At 45.1% G+C, this 17546-nt stretch overlaps 1 protein-coding gene across 1 annotated transcript in view; it reads right to left on the bottom strand.

The window, feature by feature from the left end:
* CDH5 (cadherin 5) overlaps positions 1-8655 on the bottom strand; it is a 30403-nt gene extending 21748 nt beyond the window's left edge. Inside the window, exon 1 of the mRNA XM_032121882.1 lies at positions 8423-8655. The gene's annotated coding sequence lies outside the window, so the exon portion shown is untranslated. The remainder of the gene's footprint in view (positions 1-8422) is intronic.
* Positions 8656-17546: the final 8891 nt, after the last annotated feature.

Raw genomic sequence — 17546 nt, 5'->3', positions numbered from 1 at the left:
AGGTCCATCAGAGCCACACTCAGTCTGAGGTGAGTTAAGCAATCTTCCTCATTTCCCACTCTCAGTGTGCAGATCATGTCTCGTGCCAGGTGCAGAATCCCTGGCTTTGCTCATTTCTCATGATAATGTTAATTGTCACCACAGAAGCTGTAGAGACACTCGAGAGCTGATGAGAACCAGTTTGAAATGGGACAGATACAATGCATGAAGCACTGAAATATTCTGGGGCTGCTTAAGGGTTCTGACTCTGGCCTTTCTCCTATAGTCACATAATGCTTTGCTTTTCCTGAAGTATTCCCAACATGGATTAGAGTCCCTTAAAGAAGTGGTATTGCCCAATCCTTCCATGCATAAAGTCTTTTACTTCATGTACAAATATGTCAGTACAAAATATAACAAGGGATAAAATGTGCTTAAGCCCAGTGCCCAGTGTAAATGCAGCTGCTGAAGTATTTTGATGTCATTTGTGATTAAATTATTAAACCAATTTTTGATGCTCTTTTGTAGCAAATAAAAATATTATCATAAACAGAAAATTTTGGCTTTCCCTTGGTTGTTGACAGCATGGATCCCGTGGAGTTTAAGGTCACAAACTACTCTGCTGTAGCTCTTTACAGCTTCTGGTCCCTGGCAGCAAGTGTATGAGGGCTGAGTGAGGAGCAGGAGTATTCTGGTGTTTAGGGAATATGCTCAAACCCACAGGCAGAGGTTGGGGATTGGTACAGAACATCCTCACCTCATCATCATGGTGTCACACAGATTCTGAGCTCTCTTGGTTTGGAGCATTCAATTTTTTAAGATCAGAAATCTCACAGTACCTATGACTGGTATGATTTATTTACTTTGCAAATGTTTTAGGGGTGAAACAAACAATCAAATGCCAGAAAACGTTCTTGGCCACATGTCTTGTGATGACAGTTGCCAAATGCTGTTGAAGCCAGAGCCATTCTGAGGGGTTAACTTTGGGTTAAATGCAGCCCTTCTGCTCTGAAGTGAGCTGATAAGATGGGTGGGATAACCCTGCACGAGTAGCTTGGAACTGCAGACATTTCCCCCTCTGGATTCCTTGTCCAAGATAAAAAGTTAAGAGGAAGATACCTCCCATCTGGATTAATTATTGATAAAGACAGATGCTGAAAATAGTGATGAAGTGCCAGTGTCACAGACAGGCAAAGAACTTATTCCCTTCCTTGTATCCAAAAGCAAATTTCAGAGATGATCGGGTATACTCCCCCTGGGAAGGGGCTCTCTGTCAGTCTCTGTGACATATTTACCTGGCTGTAGATCCAGCTTTGTTCTCCCTTGCTCTGAGTCAGTTTTCTTTTGCTTATCCCAAACTGAGGTGGCTCCAGTGGGACAGAGAGAGGTGCAGGTGTCTCACTGAGCCCCCTCATCCCCAGCATCCCCCACAGTCCCGTGCTGTTTGATTTTTGGGGAGCAGGAGGACAAGAGAATCCTCCAAGAATTACTTGCTCGTTCCAGTGCAGAAGTGGAATAGTTTGGGCATCTTGGAGGTGTTTGTGATCACTAAAAAGATTTCCCCAGCCTCTCTGAGCAGAAGCTTTGCTCCCTACAGTAAATTGTGTGCACCTTTCAGACTGGATCTGTTCTTGTGCTTCCCCTGGTCAGCTCAGCTCCCAGAGGCTGAAGCTGCCTCTGGGTGTTTCAGAGTTTGGCCAAGCTGAAACAAAATAAGGTACAAATAAGAATAATGTATTGAAGAGCTTTCTCCACTTTCCCTTTGCTTCCACATAAATCCTTGATATCAGAGAGGCCTCCTAGCACAGAGCTCCAGCTGAGTCCCCCTCATTAAGGAAAAGTCCCTCTCCTTTGAGGAACCACTTGCAATAAATATGATTTTTTAAAAAGCACAATGTAGCTGTGTTTACAGCAGATAAAATTTTTTCTCTCTATGTTTTCCTTTAACAAAAGCTCAAGAGCAAAAGTATCTGTCTGGAACAGGAGCATCATGCCCAGGTCACAGTAATTGATATTTATTGCATTAACAGTAATCTGCAGCAGAAGAACCGTGCTCAGCTGGCTCTGTGTGCTCATTCCTTTGTCCAGGGTATTCTCTGGGGTAACTGAATGCATTAGTATTTCCTCTGAAAATTAATGTTGTGGCAGATAAAGAAAGCATGTACATATACATAAATCTCTTGTCTTCTGTGGGCAAGAGGCTAAAAAACCAGGGTGTGTCTGGATAGATTTTGTTTAGTGTTCAGTGTTTTTCTCCCTTTTTCAAATATCTCATTCAAATGTCCGTTCATTCTTCTCTATTTCCTGCACTTATCCAACAAGACTTGTAGACCTGGCTTAATTAACTTTAAGACCTTTTATGTCCATCCCTATAGTTACAGTCCTTTCCTGGAACATTTCCATTGTTATAATCTCCGTGTTTGTGAGGTGATGCAAATGATATTAATACTGCTCTTGTGAATTTACAATGAGCCTTTCAATAGTTTTCGTTACAGCTTAGCTCTTGTCAGGAAAATTTCATCTTTAAATCAAAATAAAACTAGGGAAGCAAATTTCCACTTTAATGTGCTGATAAAGGGAAGCTGGAGAGCCTGAAAATTCAGGCCTCAGACACAGGGAAGCTGAAAAAGATGAGGAAAGCTGTTGTAAATTGTGGGACTCTCTTCTGTGTGGATTTGCTTCCATGCGGGAGTGGTTGTGATTTAATAAAGATATTTCTTAAGATGAAGTGGAACCTTTCTCTTTAGAGGCTGTGTAAGTGGAACATTTATTTCTGCCACAGCTCACGTTTTAATCCTGGCCACTGAAAACCTCTTTCTGGTGTGAATGAACCCTTTCTCTTCATCTAAAGAAGCTGAAGGTCAGTCCATATTTGGCAGGTGATGCAGCTCATCACTTCAGAGCAGGGCAATGAGGCAATATATTCCACAGGGAAATGTTCCCCTTTCTTCCTGTTTGGGACTGAAGCCCAAGTGCAATTCAGTAATTCAGTATCTGTTCTAATCCTAAACTTTTACCAAAGCTGCTGCTGGGTAAAATCCAGGGTACAAAGCAAAGGTGTTTGTTAAATGGTGCTACAGAGGATGGAGCTCTGTGATAGCTCTGACCCTGTCCTGTTCATATTTTCATCTTTGTAAAATGAACCCACTGCAAAAAGCATTCCAGCTCTTGTGCTCTCTGCCCTCACTTCTTAATTTGTGTGCTGGATTAAGTGTCTGAGGTGGAGTGCACTGACTAAAATGTGCAATAATGGTTTATGCTTTAATGAGAGCCTAAACCCCTAAATTAACAGCACGGAGCAAACAGCCAATATACACTAATTCATTGCAGGTTTGGGTTCCTAGAGGACGTGTTCAAAACTCTGATACATTATTGCTAATATTGATTGCTTGGCCTAATCCTAGCAGAATCGCAGAATTGTTAAAGTTGGAAAAGGCCTTTAAGATCATGAGCAAATTGATTCTCTTGCAGAGTGACCATATATATCTGAAAGATAATGACAGCAAAAGCCAGAAAGATAATGCAAATCTCTTCTGAGTTCAGGTCTAGGGCTGAAGGTGGAGGGACGAGTATCCCACAAATAGAAAGGAGAAGCCAGCCTAAAGCTCTGTGCCAGTGGGGATTCTGCTGATGGAGCTGAGCCCATCACAGGAACTATTCCCATCAATGGCAGGATTTCCTATCATTTGCATGACAGCAACACCAGGCCCTTGGTCTCCTCAAGCCAAACTTTGCAAGGTAGACTTTGTGCTCCTCGAGGATTTCCAGACCACAGATTCACAGCAGATAGCATCGTTTAAAGGAAGGGGAAAAGGAAGACTGGTCCTAGCAGAGCATTGCTTAGAAATGTGGACAAAGGCAGGAGAAGGAATTCGAGTGTATCCTCCAGACACGTGCTGGAAGTGGAATTTCCCTTCCCACTGTCAGGCACAATGAGGTGAGGGGCCCCTGTGTGCTGCCAATAACCCACCCTGTGCCTGGTGAGCTCTGCCAGGTGTCAGGAGCACCACTCCAGGTGTTGCTGGTGGGCCTGGGAGAGAGGAGGAAGCAGAGAAATGGGTGACTGCAGTGGGGACAAAGCCAGATGGGCCACTGCTGGTTTGGGGCTTTTTACCAGAGTAATAGGAACAGCGGCCTCTGTCACCTCAAGTTGTGACAGAGGATGCTGGGGAAACTGGACAGGAACAGAAGGGTCTTGGTGACAACTGGGACAATAAAACTGACCTCTTTGGGTTTTGAAAATGAGGAATTTAAAACATTTCTGCCTTTTTGTCTACCTCTAACTACGATGGTGCTCTGTAACTCCTGGCATTTCTGATAGCAGTGTTGGGGTAGAAGAACACTCTTTCCTCTCTGCTGCTCTTTGGGAAGGTACCTGTGCAATTTCCCTAATTTGTCCAGGTGACCATGCTTGCCTTCTCTAAAATACCGGGCATTTTTCACTGTAAGTTCTGGACTTTTGTGGATAATACTTGATAAAGCTTTCACATGCAGCTGCTAATCTATTGTAAGAGTTTTGCTCTCTGTCTCACGCAAAAATACCTTTCTGGAGAAAAGTCTTCCAGAGTGTTCACCTCTTGACCCTCTCTGGTTTACTGATGATAAACCTTTACTGGGGTATTCTCAGAGCACCAAAACTGAAATGTAGGCAGTGCAACGGAGGGATAAGTTGCCCTTGTGCTCTTCTCCTGTCTTTGCCAGCACTAGAAAACCCAGGGCTTGAGCTGCTTCAGGTCCTGTGAATGTCCTAATTAGCACCTGGGAGGGCTGGGCCCCAAATCTCACTGCCTGCCTAAGAGAGGTGTACAGCAGCAAATGTACAGATCAGACCCCAACAACTTCCATTTCAGCAGTCTGAGAGAACCTAACATATTCAGCACAAGCTTGCTTTCAAAATATAGCTAGTTCCATTCTTACTGACAGATCTGAAATTCAGATGCAGATGAGTGAAAATCAAATGAAAGGGGCTGATTTGTATTCCTGCACTGAAGAACTGCAAACAGGTTCTTCACAATTTTTTATTAATTTTTCATATTCCAAGGCCAGCCTCACTGCAGAGTTCAGGAGGTGCAGCGGTGAGCGGTGTGGTGAGGAACCCATTCTGTGCAGGTCTCTGGGGGCAGCTCAGGCTGAGCCCTGGGAATGGGTGGAGCCCCAGGAAAGGGGCTGGGAGCTGGCACTGACTGTGCACAGCACAGGGCACAGGGGGCTGTGGCACAGCCAGAGACATGGCAGGAGCCAAGGGCTCAGGAGGGAGAGGGAGACTTTGGCACTCTTGGACTGTGAGGGGATAAAAGCCCAGGGGTTCCTTGGTTGGGACCCATCCTGGGAGGCACCAGCTCGAGCTGTTCTGTGTTACTGCACTGGGAGTAAATGGCTTTATGGAATGAGATGTCTGAGACTGCCCTGGGAAACCTGGGCTGGAACTGGGAAGGAATCCTGGTACACACTGAGGGTGTGTGCAGGGAGCCAAGCAGAACCTGTTGGATCCTGGAGCTTGGAAGAGGCTCCAGCCCCGGCAGGGACAGTCTGGGGGTGGGAGTCAGACTGCCGGAGTCCCTCCTGGATGGCTGGGCAGGGGAGTTTCCTGGACAGATGTGCCCTCATTTTGCACACCTTTATTCCCAGCATTGCTCGGTGGGACCTCTGGGCGTGCAGGGGCTCTGTGCCTGGGCTGAGGACAGGCTCTGGAGCGGGGCCCCTGAGAGTTCCTTGGCAGCAGAACTGGTGGCTCCTGGTCATGAGCATGACACCAGAGTGTTTGTCTTCTGTGTTTGCGACACCTGCATGGCCCTTGGAGGAGCAGGGCTCTGAAGGGAAGCCCACAGGTGGATCCAAAAGACGTATCGTGGATCAAACGAGTGTCCAGCTCCAGGCTTGCCAAGGTCTGTTCTCCTCCAGCTCTTCCAAGGCCTGTGTGGGAATGGGTCCAGGGATTTTGAGCTGGGCACCTCTCTGTCCTAGCAAACCTCCAGTCTGCACTAATAATTCCTCTCTGCTGTGCTCAGGGGAGGAAGGGAAACCACTCACACCAGCGCTAAACTTTGCGGGGTTTCCAGTTTGTAAACCCACAAGGATAACAAGGGAAACCCGTTGGTTAAAAAAAAAGAAGACACCAAAGTAATTTCATGCACAACAAATTTCTCACAAAACCAGGGAACCTCTTATTTTCTTCTTGGCACTAACATGGGAACTTCTGAATTAAACTTCTAGAACCTGAGAAAAACCTGGAATTATGATGGAAATAGAATGAAGATTCCTTATAGAAACCTCAGCTGCCAGAAATAATCAGTTATCTCGATTCTGTGACCCTCTGCTCTTTTAGAAAATATAAAGTATTGTTTGGCCTGAATTAAGCCTGTAGTTTTGTAGACAAGTACCCTGACAAGAAAAGAGAATTTCACAAAAGTTTTTCTATTTTTGATTTGAAATATTAATTGAAGTAATTGGTTTATGGATGGACAGTGAAGTCCTTTGTTCCATAAGGGCTGTAAATCAGCAGTTTCTGAACCATGCCCAGTGATTTTTACCTCTATCCTGTTTTCAGAGCAGTTTCCCTCAGCAGAGGCAGGATGTGAAGCAAAGCTGGCAGCAAGGCTGTTAACTCTGCCCTGCCTCAGCTGCCTCCGTGCCCCACATCCAGCACTCTGCGAGCTGCACATTGCTCAGGGACATGCTCTTCTTCCAGGACACAATTTCAGTGTTAAAACTTGTTTTAAAAATGTTTAGAGAACAGTTTTATGGTCTTCTGTTAAAGAGCAAAGCTTTGGGAAATGCTTCCTGTTGCATTGCAGTGCAGCTGTAGCAGCCTGAAAAATAACCCCAGGTTTGTGGCTTTGTGGGAAAAGCAGGAAGGATTTTTAAATTGAGTTTATCCTTTGCTTTCAAATTAAATTCACATCCTTCTCTATAGTAAACTGTACTGTTCTAAGGCTCTCATATGCTAAATGAATCCTGTGTCCTTTTCTCCCGTGGGTCACCCTTTATTTCAGGATAAAATGTACCGCCTGGAGATACCAGAGATAAATTTCAAGTCAGCATTTCTGTGATTTGTTTCTGGTATATGGGTTGTTGTTACAAGGCACAAATTAACCCAAGATGAGAAGCTTTTGTAAATCATTGGAGCATCCTTGCTTTTGTCTAATATATTTTTCTGCATGAACATCTATAATACTGTGTGCTTTTACAAATGTTGATCTAATGATTTATGTTCACAGGGGGCAGGGGCACATTGATTAACTACACCTTTGTTAACGGCAGAAACAGCCAACTTGGAATGTTTCTGGGATCTAAGAATGGAAGAGCTTTTCTCACAGAAATTCATCTTCTTCCATATCTTATTTTTTTCCTTGAATTTCTTTCCTTCCTTTATCTTTATTACAGCGTGACAGCCAGCACAGTAAGGTGCTGTGCACACTGACAGTCCCACTATTGCAGAATAGATTTCTTACAGAAAAACCACTATCAGTTCATCTCTTATGCATAAATGCTTTGTCTCTGCAAGCTGTACAGCGAGCTTGTTAGCTCAGGGACCTGCTACACTGGCTCGAGGATGAGATAAAAGCCTTTTCAACCAACTTTTTGTGTCAAGCCACTGCTCATAAAATAACTCATCAGAAAAAAAATGCGTCTTTGTGAGCCACTGAGATCAAGAACCCTCTGAAATAAGAATGGCTGGTCTTTTAGAACAGGATCTGTAAAACCTGGCACTCCAGTGTTAGGGTGCTAAAGTACTTGGGATGCTTTAAACTTGGGAATTAGGAGACCGAATCACTGATCTGAGTTTGTATAAACTCCCCTCTTAGTTCTAAACAGACATGCCAGAGCTGGCCAGAGCTCATGGCTGTCACCTCTTGGCCCTGGGCACAGCAAAGCCACCACCTTAAAGACAGACCCCAAATCCACCCCCAACTCAATAAAACATTTGCATCAAATCACAGCCCAGCGCACCCCGCCTTACTGCAAACAGTCCTGGACCTTCACCTGTCCCCACCACGAGTGAAATCCCTTCCTGAAGGCTTTACAGGTGCAATTTGCAGCACAATCTCCACCTCTTTTCCATTATGAATGAACAGCGATCATGGTCATGATCTCTTTTCCATTACCAGCAACACAATCTAAATATTACAACACAATACTCCAAAAAAGCATGAAATGTCTCTTTTTTTACACAATCTGGGAATATTGTGGTATACCCCAACAAAGCCAGAGATTTTCCTCTTCCAGTGTCAATTGTAAACAGCTCTGCTGTTTGTGCTTAACTTTCTATGGGTGCCATCAATGTAAGGCCCAAAGGATTTGGTGGATATGTATAAAATTCATAGCCCATTTGCTGCTAGTTCTTAAATTATTTAAGACATTTGGAAATTATATGGGTGGAGGTAAAAAACCCTTTGAAATGAACTCCATAGCTGAAGGACAGAAAATAACTTTTATCTCTTACCCGAGTCCGAGGTGGCGGAGCTTCGGTCTGGTACCAAATCAGGCAAACTAAACCCAACAGTATCCCAAAATGTTAAACAGAATACTAAAAACGAAGATCAAATAGAAAAATCCACTTCTCTTTTCGTTAAGCAATACTGGGAGTGTTCAGCTCTCCAGTCTCCAAGGTTTTCCAGCTGGGAGTCAGCCTTTTCCCATCCTGCATCCCGGCATCCTGTTATTGTTCCAAGTCTTAGTAATAGAGTGAGAAAAGGGAGTGGAGGAAACAAGATAAACTTAGCCTTATTATTGCTCTATCTACTTATTTGTTGCTGACTCTAATGAGGGAACTGAATAAAAGGAAACTGGCTCCGAGAGAAACACCAGAGTTGGTCTGTTATTTAGCATTGTTTTAGAGAGAGTTTTAGGAGCTGGCAAATATCTGAGAGGTACTTTTGGTGTCTGACACTGGATCAGCACAGACTACGCCTGCTTTGCACAAACAGGATTTTCAAAGCACTTTGGAAGTGTCCCATCTATAAGAATTTTTATACCTGGAAACCAAAAAGGTAGAGCCTTCCTGTTGATGAGACTGGGCTCCTGCTAAGCTCTGTCAGTGCTGGATGTAAAAATGAAATTCACAGTATTTTTCACAGGTAAAGTGAAGACCCGAGGAGCAAGGCAGTGTAGGTGGGCCTTTGAGAAGGAGAAAATGTTGATAACACCTTGGTTATGGTGAGTTCTAAGTCTGGAGACCACTCAGGGCAGAGGGAAGGGGAAGCCTCAGTGTTAAACTGAACACATGGGTGTAGCTCTGGCATTGTGCAGTACAAATGAAAGAGGATTTTTTTCACTAAATAATGCAGAAGAAAACTGAGAAGTGTGGGGCTTACTCAAAACTCACTCTTTTGAGCCACTTATAACAAATGTAGGCAAATGTTCAATATATCTTAAGTATGACTTTAATAACTTTAATTATTGAATTAAATTTTTAATGTTATTCCACAGTTAAATACTCTCTTGCCCCTATTTGTCATCACAGTCCAGCACAGGTGGTGGCATTGATTTCCTGCCTTGCCAGAAGGCTGAGGTGGGTCAGATTGTTTCACATTTTCATGGTGTACAGCAGTGAAGAGGAATGGCTTCTAAAGGAATTTGTTGCATTAATTATTAAAAAAAAAAAGGAGACATTTTTCAAAGTCTTGCGTAAGGAGCTCACAGAGTCCAGTTTCCTTGCAGGAAAATAAGCTGTTAAACAAGCTGTGTCACTGCTGAGAGAGGAGCAGGGAGATGTTGATAGGGGTTTTCCAGGGAAGTGCATGATCTGGTCAGGATGCAGCTCTGTGATAATCTGGTGCCCACAGCAGGCAAGGGCCCCAGATAGGATTTACCCTTGCAAGGGGCTCCAACTGCATTTACAGCCCTTGGTACCTTTGATGTCCCTGTGTGGGGCCTGGGAGTGAGGGTGACATTCGGCTGCTCCAAGGAAAGGAGGAGGGAAGGGAGTCATCCTGTCTGCTCAGGAGGGAAAAGAGGAGACCCCAGGGCTCTGTGTGCCCTGGGGCAACAGGCTGAGGTTGTCCAGGTCTGTTTCAATGCCTGCTAAATTACCTTCCTATTATCTGATTTGCTTCATCTCCCCCAAAAAGCTCAAGGCAAGAAGTGAGAAAGTTTCTAAAAGCCTTTTCACATGCTCTGATTCAGAGCTCAATAGAAAACTGAAAACCATTTGTAAGTTTAAGAGGAAGATACTTCCATTGAAATTTTAGAGACCTGATTTACCATCTAAACCCTTCCTATTATACTTTATAGATTTCACCTCTGCTGAACTGATCCTTAAGGTTTTCTTTCTAGCTATGAGGAAAGGTCCATTGAGGTTTTATGGAATGAAGAACCAATTCTTGCAGGCCCCTCTACCAGCAGCAGAGCCCCTGATGGTTCAGAGTGCCCTGTGCCCTCTGGCTGATCCCAGACATTTGCCCTGCTGTCCCTCCTAGGCAGTGAATGCCACCATGTTTTAAAGCTGCTGACACAAAATGCTGGCAAGCAGGATTTCTTGTAGATTTTAGACTTTCAGACTTTATCATTGGGGCCAAATCATAAGACTTTGGAAAAATTCCTTGGTGGCTCATGCTTTCTGCAAGCCAGAGGGTAATGTTTCAAAAATATTATTAATTCACACAAGTTCTGCTAATGAGAAAAATCCTTTGCATGATCAGACAACGCTGGCACCTTTTAGGTGTCTGATTTTGTGTATGAAATATTATTTAACAGCCCAGCTTGTGGAAGTGAAGGGAACAGGTAAAAAATGAACAGAAACCTCAGCACACACCATCTGTGTGACTCATGGACGGAGATGGTGGCACGAGCAAAAGGAGTGACAATTACTTACTCGGCCTTTCACAGTGTTTTCCTGCTGTTCCTTTCTCCAAATGACATCAGGCCCTTTTCCGTTCAGCTCTGCTGTACAGGTTTTCTTCCATGTTATATCCAGCTGCCCTCACTGGATCATTTGCTTCTTTCCACATGCTTTTCCCACAGATGTTCATTAGCTGCTGCTTTGGGACTCTGTGGCACCTGCTTTAGGTATGTCTGGTTCAGATCAGCATCTCTTTCTGTGAAACTCTGAGTTTAGCTTGTGGTATTTAATTGCTGGAGTCTGACCAATTTGCCAGACTAGTAAAGTTTAAAATAGTCTTCCCTCTCTTCAATGATGGGGTAGAGCTCAACTTTGCTTTAAAGGTCCTTGTGCGTAGTTTGAATTTGACATTTGTGGGAATCTGAAGTAATAACTGCTACTGCTGAGAGGAATAATGTGTTATAATGGGCAGAAACACAGCCCTCACTCAGCACATGAAATCTGTTAAGTCTGACTGCTCTCACTATGCACAGACACCCGTGAGGGGCTTAGTGTAAGTTATGGGTTGATAAGTGCACAGAATAAATGTGAGACTAAAGCACCTTTCTTCAGAATTAGATTTATCTGTTGCTGAGGAGATTGGTCAGGTGGTCTGGAGCTCTGGTTTCTCTGCTCGCTGTGTACCCTGCAAAGCAGGCTGCCTTGTGGTCACAGCTGGTGTCAGGTTTGCACTGTTTCATGTTTGTGCTTGTTCGCTGTCCCATCTGGTCAGCGCTCTGGGAAGTTCTCCTCAAAGAACTCATGGAAAACACAGTTGTAGGAACAAGTTTGTTGCTTTCCTAACCAGCACAAATCCCAGCAAAGTGGATAAAGCAGCCCATGCCTTTCACTGAGAGAGAGTTTTCCTCTTCTTCACAAGTAATTCGAGTTATGGTGACATTCCTTATGATAAATAAGCCCTTCTTGATAAGCACAGTCATCAAAACCAAAGACAGCTATTGACACAGCTGCAACTAATAATCTTTTAATCCTCGTCCTACCATCTGACTCTCACTAGGGAAGGGTTTTACCCTTGGCAGTACAGCCCAGGAATGCTTTTGTAACAGTTTATAAAAGTTAGCCTTAGTAGTCTGCCTTGCTAAGCCCAGCACATTACAGGCACTGTGCAAGCGAAGGTCTGCCAAGACTGGGAATCCAGTCACAGCAGTGATACTGGGTCAGGACTTCTCTGACCAGTTAGGAAATATGGTAGGGGAGAGCACAGGCTATCCTTCAGTTATAAAAAGAAACCCCAAATGCTAATTTTGAGTAGCTCAGCTAATCACTGTAAAATCCCTCCCACCTGAAATGTGCAATTGTATCTGATGGCTGTCTGCAGCCTCTCTGGAAGGAGCATTACTTGAGGTTTAAAAAATAACAATTCCTGCTCCATGTGGAAGGCATAATCTCTGCAGCACGTTGTGTTGTTATTTCTGGGCCTTTAATCAGGGCAGTGCAGTGCTCTTAGCCATTTCCACTCGGTCACTGGTTTCCTTTCTGTCACAGCTTGAGGTGTGCATCCTGGAGGGACTCTGACTCAGCTTCCTTTTGTCAGGTTTCTTAAACAAAGCAATGTAGCTCTGATTTGTTTTTAATTTAAGGTGTATTTAAAAAAACCAAACGGATGAAGAACTTTAAAAATTTTTAACGTTTTAAAAAACTGCTGGTGGCATTGGATGTTCGCTGGGGAGGTGTGATAGCATTTGCTGAGATGTTTTCCAGAGCATTGTTCTGGCTGTACCACACTCATTTCACTACACCACATCTCTTGTGGAAGGGTCAGTCCCATCATCCTTAATGAGACCCAATGCTTCATAAAGAATAATGACCACAGGGTTTTTTTCCTAAAATTTTCATCAGGGAACAATCCCAAATGATCTGGTTGCCTTGTTTGGAAATGACAGGAAAGAATAGATGGTACAAAATGCACCCACATTGTACTAAAACTCTGTAACACCCTGAGCAGGAGCCATAAAATGGAACTGCGTCACCACTGAGCTGAAGGAAGGAATCATGAATCCTTTTGATGTGTTCACTGAAGACACAGTCCACAAGGACTTGGAACAACAAGCCTGCAGGCTAATTCTGGCACACTAACCTTTCCATGGGATTTCAGTTGGAAGAGCAGGTCTGGTGTAGAGGTGTGATGCTGAGAGAAAGTTTTCCACCATTTTTTTTGATAAGCAAACTTTGTTTCGGTGAATTTTTTTTTCACCCACAGAACATATCTGTTGTGATCGGAATGCCCCTTAAAACAGAAACTCAAACCAACACAATCTGTTCTTAAACAAAAGGGATGGAAATCATCATCCTTCATTCCTGAACTCGGTTGGTTGGTTGTCGAAGAGCCCAGCTTTCACCTCTGACTGGTGGTAGAAATAGGAGGCTCATGTTTTGGTGTAGAAGAGGTTCTCTCTGCTATGCCAGATCTGAAATCAGAGGCATAACATCCATCTTACTTTTTGGTAAAGTCTGCAGTGCAAACATTCTTTATGTCTGTGGCGCTAATTTAAAATAACCCAGAAGCAGAGTGTGCAGGAGATGAGGTGGAGCTGCTGGGGCAGGAGGGGCTGCCGAGGTTTCCCTCTGTGAGCCCCACCTGGGGCTGCTCAAACCCTGTGCTTGTGCTCCATCTGTGAGGGATCAGACAAAACCAGGGGTTTGATGGCCTCTTTCCTTTTCTTCCTGCACTGTTTACATGACTGTTTGCCCATCCTGGTCCTGGCTTTCCTCTGGCATTCTCCCCATGCATGGGCCAGCCTGCAAGCTCCTGACTTCAGCACTGGGGTGAGCAGGGGCAGAGGATCTCGGTCCCTGCACTCAGCGGCACTCTGGCTCTTTGACTGTTCTGTTCAGCAGTTAAATGTCTGCTAGGAAGCTCTAAAACAGAAGAAGATTTTTAACTGGTAGAAATAACGTTGATTTTTCTTTCAAAAAAGACTGAAACCTCGTTTTTATGCCTCTCACTGTTCTATGAGAGCTTCAGGGGACATAAAAAGTCAGATTATTGCTTGAACTGCAACCTTTATACCAAATAAGCATTCCAGTCATAGGAGAGCTGTCATCCCAAAAGCTGCAGCACACAAATAGCTCTGCTGTGCTGGGATTCATGTGGCTACTCAAGTGCAGTAGGAGTTTTATCTTGAGAGGAAGATTTTACGGTGCTGGGGTGAAAAGAGCAGTGTGCAACAAAAGGCAGGTGACACACTTGGCTGGGGTTGCCTTCAGGGCTGTTGTTCACCCCGGTGTCTCTGCCAGAGAAGGGATGTGGCTCATTGGGGCTTTGTTCCAGTGAGTGCCAATAAACCAGTTCCTGAAGGGAAATGGTGTTTACAGGACGTGAGATGACCCATATCTCAAATGCTTTCTTTGATGCCCCTTGAAGTCTCTAGAATTTCCTTTCATGTCCTCACATTGAGCTGCCTGAGCCCCAGTGATCCAATCTCCACGTGTGCATTCCAAGGGCTGTCATGCCACTGGCGTTGGTGAGTCCTGGTCACAGCTCACCCTCCTTCTCCCGGTTTGGCCATGTGGGGTTGGAGCTCTCTGGCTGTGTTGTGGAACACACACACACACACAGGCACAGAGTCACAGAATCAACCAGGTTGGAAAAGGTCTCTGAGATCATCGAGTCCACCCTGGGACCCAGCACCACCCTGTCACCCAGACCAGGCTTTCTTAAACACCTCCAAGGACGGTGACTCCACCACCTCCATGGGCAGCCCATCCCAATGCCCAGTCACTCTTCCTGTGAAGAAATTCTTCCTAATGTCCAGCCTAAACCTCCCCTGGTGCAGCTTAAGGCTGTGTCCTCTTGTCCTGTCCCTTGTTCCCTGGGAGAAGAGACCAAACCCCCCAGGCTGACCCTCCTGTCAGGGATGTGTACAGAGTGATAAGGTCTCCCCTAAGCCTCCTTTTTCCCAGGCTAAACAACCCCAGCTTCCTCAGCTGCTCCTCACAGGACTTGTGTTCCAGACCCTTCACCAGCCGTGTTGCCCAGAACTGGACACAGCACTCGAGGTGTGGCTCACCAGTGCCCAGAGGGACAGGCACTGCCCTGGTCCTGCTGCCCACACTATTCCTGATCCAGGCCAGGGGCTATTGGCCTTCTTGGCCATCTGGGCACACCTGGCTCATGCTCAGCCTTCACACCCACACACAAGCACTCACACACACACACACAAACACACAGACACACACAGACTCACACACTCACTGTCTCCGGTGCTGCAGCCATGGCCCTGCCTGGCCCGCTGTGCCAGCCCAGCTGGTGTCACCTCACCTTTGGGACTGCCCAGCTCTCTCTGCCATCTGTTCCCTATGTTTCCCTGGCTGGGAGTGGCTGGGACACCCTGTGGTCCATGTGGGAGCTGTGATGGGCTGGGCAGTGCCACATGTGGGCTCCAGCTCCACACACACCCTGTGTGACACGCCACAGGCTCTCCATGTGGATCACATGGACCCCACTCCCAGCTTGCTGCCACCCTTCTCCCAAGGGCATGGGTTTCCAGGTGGGTTTTGTGTTGCTCGAATGCACATGGCGTGAGGGAAGGAGGTGATGTGCCTTCTCCAAAAGCTGTTGGAGGAGCTGAGCACTTGCCAGAGGCAGAGTGGAAGGAGCTGCTCTGGATGAATCCTTGCTGAGGGGCTGAAGTGTGAGAGCCAAGGCACAAATGCCTTGTAAATTGGTTCAGTGACTTTTACTCATTTATTACACTCCCTTTATTACACCCCAGGCCCAGGCTGCCAGTCCTGTGCTTGCTGCCAAGCACTGTGCAAATGCAGATGGTTTAAGTGTACCACTGCCATCCCCCACGCATTGTCCCTGTGCTGCAGTGGGCATTGTGCCTCTTTAGGCACTGAGTGGATGTGTAAGAACTCCTAATGGCTTGGAAACCAGTCAGGATGGATTTCTCCCCCCAGCCCGCTGAAAGCCAGCCATCTGTGTGGAGGCTACAGCAGCCAGGCTTTGCCTTTATTTAAACACTGCAGGCTCTGATGTCCCCACTGCTGTGAAGCTGCTCTGATCTGCACTGGTTTGGATTTAGCCATTGCAGTGGAATATGGAATACAAAAGTGTCAGGCTTTCCTTAGAATTGATAAAGTAGCATTTGATTCTCAGTGCTGTGTTTATAATTGCATAAATAACTTCCTAGCTGTTAGGCACAGGGACGGTGCAAATCCGATGGAAATCTGAGTATTTGGCTTTGGGTATTCTCGTTTGGGGTTTTGGCATGAGGATGTACCCTGCAAATAGTCAGGGAAACCAGTCACAGGCCTTGGAGGGCTGAGTCTGTAAAATGCCAGATTTCAGTGACTGATCTTTGCAATGCATTGGAAAAATAATTTTAAATCTTCTGTTTACCTGCGAATTGCTCAGTTTGAGGTGTAGGGCTGCTCTCCCCAGCCACATACCAACACTTCTGAGCTGTGAGGATCTCACTGCAGCTCTGCGAACTGGGGGAGTAATACAGGATGAAAAATGGGTAATGAGTAACGAAAAAATTCAAGCTTTAGGAATTAATGATTCATACTGAAATATATCTGCCCTGGACAGTTTTCTTTTGCTGATATTTCATCTTGACGGTACAAATGGTTACGCTGTGCCCATCCCTGTGCACTTTACAGAGATTAAAAAGAGTAAGAGCTGGTTCCTAACATCCAAACAGAATCTCAAAGGAGAGAATATGTATATTTAAAAGCACAATGGAAAATTTAATACAGTTAAATCCTTGCTTTGACTTCTAAGGATTTACATTAATTTTGGAAATTCAGAGGAAAGGAAAATGATTGATCTTGCTAGTTTGCAAAGGTTGTGCATGAACAGCTCTGTTAGGATCTGTCTTCCTGACTGCTCCTGAAAAAGTATATAGGAAAATTAACTTATTCTATAAAGATATATTTACAATAAACAAGAGGAAAGATAAATGTTCGTGAATTACTTCAAGCAGACTTGCAGCCATTTTGACTTGTCCCCAGTTTAATGCAGCAGAAAATTATGCTGATTTAACTTTAATAATCTGTTTTGAAGAGAAAGCATAATTTTAAAACACTTGCTTTTCAAAACCCCCCACCTTTTATGTATTACTTGCACACTGAGTACAATATTTTCAAATGGGCTTCGAGTACCTGTGAAATAAAAGGGCTGGTAATTAATATTATTTATACTGCAGAATACCTCAGAGCCTTCTCTGAAGGGCTCCTGAGGTTAAACCAGAGCAACAGAACCTGAATTCAGGCGGATGGGGCGGTTCAGCCAGAGCAGCTCTGATCCAGACCTTGGCCCTGCCCTCCCCTCAAACCCAGGTTCAGTGTCTGTTCCTGTGCTCTGAAGTCCAGCAATCCCTGTGAACATGAGGATCTGGATATTGGTCTGAAATAGCCAGATATTGGTGCTCTTTTCCCTCAAAGCTGTGTAGGGCAGAATAGGCTATTTCAGCTGGAAGGGACCTGCAATGATCATCTGTCTTTGGCTTCTGCAAGGCTGGGCTAAGAGCTCATTAGAAAAACTTTCTTCAGACTCTTCCAGTGTTTCCTGCCCGCGTTCAAATGACAAAGGAACTGGCTCTTGAAGGATTTTGTTGTTTCCTCTCGTGACCTTGGCCAGCAGCTGCAGGTGCACAGCAGCACAATGAGAGATGCCTTCTACGTGCTTCCCTCACATCTCAGAGAGGCTGGGTTAGGGGAGGCTGGCATAAAAAAGGAGCCATTTCCAATCATCCCTGTGGGGTGGTATCGCAGCCAGGCT

This window comes from Corvus moneduloides, chromosome 12 (assembly GCF_009650955.1).
Source record: "Corvus moneduloides isolate bCorMon1 chromosome 12, bCorMon1.pri, whole genome shotgun sequence".
In the NCBI taxonomy this organism is placed as follows: domain Eukaryota; kingdom Metazoa; phylum Chordata; class Aves; order Passeriformes; family Corvidae; genus Corvus; species Corvus moneduloides.
Note: the sequence above shows the minus strand (reverse complement) of the source record. Positions and strands in the feature narration are given on the sequence as shown.